This window comes from Numida meleagris, chromosome 11, assembly GCF_002078875.1.
Source record: "Numida meleagris isolate 19003 breed g44 Domestic line chromosome 11, NumMel1.0, whole genome shotgun sequence".
Lineage (NCBI taxonomy): Eukaryota > Metazoa > Chordata > Aves > Galliformes > Numididae > Numida > Numida meleagris.
The window spans coordinates 1541310-1547309 of NC_034419.1; positions in this window are offsets into that span (position 1 = coordinate 1541310).

Here is a 6000-nt window from a genome sequence, read left to right on the forward strand (position 1 = left end):
CACCGGTTGTGCACTGACATACAGGTCAAGTGAGCTGCCAAGGGTGTGTTTACTTGTATTAGACCAAGGACTGCAAAGGCAAGGGGCTATTGGCTACAGAGAATCATCTGCAGAACTGAGAGAGAGAGATGTCTGTACAGTTGGTCCAGAGAAGCTCTAGTGCTAGTCAGGGAGCACCAGGACAGTGGAAAGCTTTTGAAGGAGGTTAGCTCTGAGGTCACAAGGAAAACTCAACAACATAAACAAATTCACTGTGAGAGTACAGCTTTTTCTTGGAGCGTGGTTTAGTAAAGTGTGGTAGAAGTGCAATACAACCTGGTTCTTCCCATTGCTTTAATGCTTTCAAACCCTGGTGCCTGAGGACTGAGGAGTTTTGCCAGTCCCATTGCAACACCTGCTCTTTCCAGAAAATCTGCCCTGCCAGGTATTTAAAAGGAGCCATACAACTATAAACCTAGCAGTAAATCCCCCACTGCACCATGTGCCAAGTGAGCCTCATCCAAGGCAGGTGTCCCCTGTTTGCAGTCAGCAGAGAGGAGACAGGCTTGGCTGAGAGCAGCGAAGGAGATAACCTTCCCATCCGATCACAGATGGCAAGGACTGCCTTCCACCATTGTGGCTTGGGCAAAACCATCCCTCTGGATGCTCAGGAACAGTTATGGAACAGCTGCCCTGGGCATTGTGTGAGGGGAAGGGCCAGAGCCATTTCAGGTGTTTTGTCTTGCTCTCACCATGCCTGAGCCCTGATGGAGGCAGAGCTTTGTTTTGTCTTCTTATGAAAAGAGCTTAACAACAGGAAGGTGGCTGTCTGAAGTGGCTCAAGGATCAGCTAGTGGTTTGCTTAGAACTGTTTAGATGTTAAAAGGAATTAAATTTCTGGCAAGAGCTGCCTGCCTTGTGAAAGGACCATCAGCTATTTCAATGAGCAGTGACTGATGTTCTCAGTATTCTTTGTCCATTGAGCATTGGTAAGGTACAGGAGGGAATGAAGTACTCAGACACCATCAGTGATTTCCTGACTAGGCTCTAAGATACAAAACAGAGGTGCTGGACTGACCTGTGGCAAGGTCATCTTCTCTTTGTCTCAGTCATGATGTTGATTTTGCTCCACCTATCTCCGAGGCTGACTGGGAGGCTGCTTCAGCACTGACTGTTGCTGTCATGGTATCTATGGTACAGAAGGTTTTAGGAGACAGGCACCAATAAACTTCACATTCTTCTTCATCTACATTGAATTTGTCATGGCCACAAAAGAAAAAATAAATTAAAAAAATCCAGTGACTTTTGATCCTGAATAAAGATGAGAATTCTTTAATCTGTCACTTTGCTCTGTGTCTTCAGATATCCACAATCCCAGTGTTGTGAGCTCTCATTTGGATTTCTGGCAGCACAACACATCAATTAGATAACTTGCTCTTCTTCCTAACACAATTAGATAATTTTGCGCTGTTTCACCAACCTCTTCTTGTGTGACTTAGGTGAGGAGTCTGTGTGCCTGGGACGGGTTTAATGCCTGCCCGCCCACAGGTTCCTCTTAAGCTGTCATTCTACACTGTCATGTTATCAGAGCTCCCACCTGAGTCTGTGACTGCAGTGGCACGCGCTTCGCCTGACTTGCAGCTCTAACTGCTTCCAGCGTTGCCGCTTTCCCTGGGGGTTTGGGGTTTTTATTCCCGATGACTTACAGGTGATCTCGCAGATGTTAAGGGAGGCTAAAAAGAGGTCCTCAGAGTGGCTGGCCCTGAGTGACTATGTTTAACCTTAAAGGAATCTGCCTGTGATCAACGTGCCGGTGCGGTGTGGGAGGGATGTTTTACCAAAGACGAGACCTGTTCCCGTGCTGTCAGCTCCTCAGCTACTCAAAATCTGTGCTTGACATTATGGAGAGAAGGGGGAGGAAATTTCCTTTGCCCTAGTTGTGTCACCGTTTCAGAACACCTGAAAGTCACGTCTGCAGGTGACCCACCGAATCCTCAATACGTAAAAGCAGCGGTCCGCTAAGCTCTGCTTTCCTGAAGGTCACGTGGATATCAAAGCAGAACCAGGAGATACGGTTTTACGTGGACACGAAGGAGGTTTGATGACATGAATTAAAGAGTTTTCCAGTCTGAAAAGCAATGGTAGTCCTGCGTAATTTTGCCCAGCGCTGTCCTTCCCATGGGAGCTCTGGCGGTGTAAGTCAGCTGCAGCCCGAAGACCAGAGAGTGAATGCTGGATTCTTTGAGGAGTAACTGGAACATGCAGCATCGTTTCCGTTCTCACTAAGTGGGATAAAAATCTGTTATTTCTTTTTGATCATTTCCTGCACACTTAGCTTGAAGGGCTCTTTTCTGAGCACTTGCCAGGGCGCTCTCTCCTTTCCCTCCGCAGAAGCTCTTGCTCCTGTTATCTGTTGTAACAGAGGCTCTGTATGGGACTGCCACAAAAGACCGCTCAGCAGTTCCAGACACCACAGTTCTCAGCAGAATTAGCTGCTTGTTTTCTTTAGAGTACAGTTCAAAGCAATGGATTTGGTGCATGCAGCAGCAGCTGACCCGCATCCATGCTCTTCTGGAGACCGCCTTGCATGCGATATATTGCCCTGATGCTCAGAGCTGGCAGAGAAACTTTGCTTCAGGCTGCTAGAGGGGCACTTACTGGTGCCCTCGTGACTCTGCTCCTCACTTTTATCATGAAATTTTCTATTCTGACAACGCAACGCTTACCCAGCTGTAGGCTTTGTCTTAGAGGGGAATCTAAACACGGCACAATACAGTGGGAGAGGCTATTGGAGGTTTGGCCTAGAAAGAAGCTGGCTTCATCAGAGAGATGATTTATAACCTTGAGAGCAGTCCTTCCATTTTTCCTGTAACCAGCCAATTGATAATCTAACAAGAGTCTGATTTCTGTCCCAGTTTCCAGGTATAAGAGATTCTAGACAAGTAAACAGGCTTTTTTTGGGGTGGTATTCATGCAAGTAGTTCACATGAGACTAATTACAACTCCGTGTTTTATTTCAAACTGGAGAGGAACGAATCTCCTTTATGCCACCAGAAACTTCCGGTCTCGCATCCCTCCTCGTGCATCAGCCTCTTTTTAGTTTTAGCACAACCATTTTGGTGAGCTTCCATCTCTGTCACCCATTTCAAGCAGAAGATGCAGTCCTGCACGCCTGCTTCAGTTGAAGTCACAGCTGTACAATGTTGTCCAGAGTTAGAGCTGCTGCAAAGCCAATCCCATGCTAGTGCACCCAGCCAGTCCGTCTAGCTTCCCATTGGTCCTGACGCTGGTATTTAGGCTTTCACCTACCGGGTCTGCTCCCCCAGGGACATTTTCTAACCTCTATCTCTGGCTATTTAAAGAAAACGTTCCAGAGTTCTCATGTTTACACTTTATAGTTTTGGTGCTTGGGAACTGACACACAGAAATGTGGGTCCTCTATTTGGACAGGTGCAAAAGGCAAACCACCAAAGCTCCCTCTCATCTCCGCGCATTGCCGGTTCGCCTCAGCCCTGAACCAGCCAGATCTGGGCAAGGCACATTAGCTCTCAAGGTCAATAGCCCAAATGGCCACAAATTCAGAAAGACAAGCTGCTTCTTTACTGGTGTAGGCAGCTATCCAGCGGGAGGTGACTGAGACCATCAGCCAGTTGCCAGTAATAAACATCCATCAGACCTTTAGTCCGCCACTGATCTCTGCCAGCTTAAAACCAGGGACACACATGCAAGGCTTTATATCACAGTCCTCGGAGACATCAGCCACAGCCAGCCCGTGGGTTTCACACAGCTCCCTAATTGTCTTCTGCTTTCTTGGAAACCTGTATTTCTACTAATTAGCCAATTATTGGACACCATGGCTGGACGCTGCTTATTGGCAGAATTGGGCTGGCTTTCACCAATTTGTCACAGTCCCGCATGGCTCCAGAGACGGCAATTTGCTGTTGCCTGCTCAAGTGGTAGCAAAGTGCTGAGGAACTTACCGCTCATCCTTTATTTGCTTAGAAAGAACTGTCAAGATGATGCAGTGTCGTCTTTCACTCCCTCTCTTCTTGTTTTATGTAGAATTAGAGCCCACGAATGTAAGGAGAAACAGCCATGGCTGCAGTCAAGGCAGTGTGCAAGTTTTCCTCCCACGGCAGTGCTGGTGTTAGTCAGCCCAGGTTTTTGTGTTTTGTTGTTTTTTTCCCAAATGTGGGCCTGTTCCCACACTGTGCTAGAGCTCGTTTTTCCTTCTAGACATCTAAACATCTCCTTCTAGAGCAAACAGCACCTGAGACGTTCTGCTCTGTGCCAGCCCACTCACTGCAGCCATCCAGGTTAGCACGCATCTGCGTGAGGGCAACTTTGTGCCTGCACATTCCTGGGCCCGGACCTTTGCTAAAAGATGGTAATACCTCAGCAGGGCCTGTAACAGCAACTCACAGGTTGGCCCATCGAACCGAAAAGGCAGACTGAAGTAACCAGCCTGGCTGATAGTTGCAGTGAGGGCTTAGGGTAGAACAGGCAGCCTTTGCTCTCTGACTGCCTTACTGAAGACTGAGCTGCTATTGACCTTTGGTCCTTTCTTCTGCCTGCAGAGAGAGGCTGCAGAGAGGTAATCTCACTGAAGTTGTCTTGTGGGCTTCCAGAAATGAGTCTGAAAGCACCAACAGCAACGAGCATTTCAGAGCTCCTTGTTGGGGTGTCTTTGCTGCAGGTTAAAATGTACCACGGGAGATGGACTAAAGCAGTACCACAGTTAGGAGTATCTCATCTGTCTCTGTCTAGTCAGGCCTTGTCAGTCTTTTTGTTAACTGACTCTAACCAGATAAAGCACAAGGACCTCTCTGAAAAGCATTTACTGTAGCAGGCAAGATGACGAATGGAGGGACAGTTTCTGCTGGTTATTAGAGATATTCTTTGCATTGTTCTGAAGCAATGGAAGCTGTAATACAATTCCTCTGGTTTGCTTGGGCAGTGTGGCAGACGCATGTAAGAACGATCATGTAACGCCTGCTTAGCCCTCGGGGACTCGGGAAGGATTTAAGCTGTGTTCTACCAGGCAATGCTCACATAGTCAGCGGTGAGGACAACTTACAAGATAATGGTTGTGCTATGCATTCTGGCTTTAAGTGTTAAAGGAATGGCACATCTCTGTTAAGGTTTACGTTAAGTATCTATCAGTGTGGCATTTCTGGAGTTACAGTCTGTGTTAATCAGGAGGCCGTTATTAAACAGCTACAAATCAGAGGCAGAAGTAAGTCACCTTTCTCTCTGCTTTGCTTCCAGCTTCGTTTCCTGTAGTTAGCAAGGCTTATGCTCTGTCTGAAAGGGCACAAACAGGAATCACAGGCAGAGACTAAACATGTCATTTCAATATCTGAGGACTGCCGCTTCCTAAACAGCAAGCTGAGAGACTGAGAGAACAAGCAGCAAAAGGGAGAAAGAGATGAAAGGGTGGGAGATGGAAAAAACCAAGGAGGGGTACCAGTTAAAAGAGAATAGATAATCACATAGAGGAAGAAGCAAAACAGAAGCGTGAATGTGTAAATGAGGCAGGGAGAGAAGGATGGACGGAGAAAGATTAGGAGGTGAAAAATGGGAAAGGAAAATTTTCCAGATGTCAAAGTGAGATAGAAAAGCATACAACAAAAGGAGAGTTTTGCTAGAAAGAAAAGAAGGAATTATTGCAAGGCAGGCTCAGAAATGAGCATCTGCTGTGAAGAAAGCTCATGACGGGAATATTGCAAAGAGAACAAGGAGGTGACCCAGCAATTTGCACTGTTTCTCATTAATGCCGAGATGCTGATGGCTGCCTTCCCCAAATCCCCTCTTTCCTGGGGTACCCTTTCTTTCTGAAATGCTCGACATCAAATACAAAATTCATCTGGTCTCACCAACAGGGACTACGTCCCCGCTGAGTTGAGCTTTCAGGTTGAATTGGCTGTTCCAGTCAAGCCCAAGTCTTTATCAGTCAGCACCAGGCTTTTCCTTTCATGTCCCTCACCTCCCTTCCTCTTACTGCCGTTACTACCACCACTG